This window comes from Apis dorsata, unplaced genomic scaffold (assembly GCF_000469605.1).
Source record: "Apis dorsata unplaced genomic scaffold, Apis dorsata 1.3 scaffold_172, whole genome shotgun sequence".
NCBI lineage: Eukaryota > Metazoa > Arthropoda > Insecta > Hymenoptera > Apidae > Apis > Apis dorsata.
The window spans coordinates 322,150-322,532 of NW_006263460.1; the positions used below are offsets into that span (position 1 = coordinate 322,150).

General features: G+C 23.0%; 1 protein-coding gene across 2 annotated transcripts in view; it reads left to right on the forward strand.

The window, feature by feature from the left end:
* LOC102680047 overlaps nucleotides 1-383 on the forward strand; it is a 12,101-nt gene that overhangs the window by 3,821 nt on the left and 7,897 nt on the right. The gene's annotated exons all lie outside the window — the stretch shown is intronic.

A 383-nucleotide genomic window follows, 5' to 3' on the forward strand; every position in this document is an offset into this window, starting at 1 on the left:
CTAATTCCAAGGGAAAAATAATTGCTCGTTAAAAAAAATTTTAGGTATTCCATACCTATATTTCACATAATTTCAATGTATTTTTAATTTAATTTATTTCAAACGCTCTATGAATCATTAAATTCTTCTCAGATCCTTTCCTTCATGATTACCAATTTTTCAGAATATTTATTAATTCATCCACTATTTTCTATTTTCTATTATTACGTTTATTTATACCATCTTCACCATTTTTTATTTGAATCTATTATTACGTTTATTTGTACCATATTTTTCATTTCCATTTTCAAATAAATGAACGATGAAAATAAATAGGAATACAACTTTTTTGCCAAGACTAATTTCAAGGGAAAAATAATTTCCTTCGTTAAAAAATTTTATTC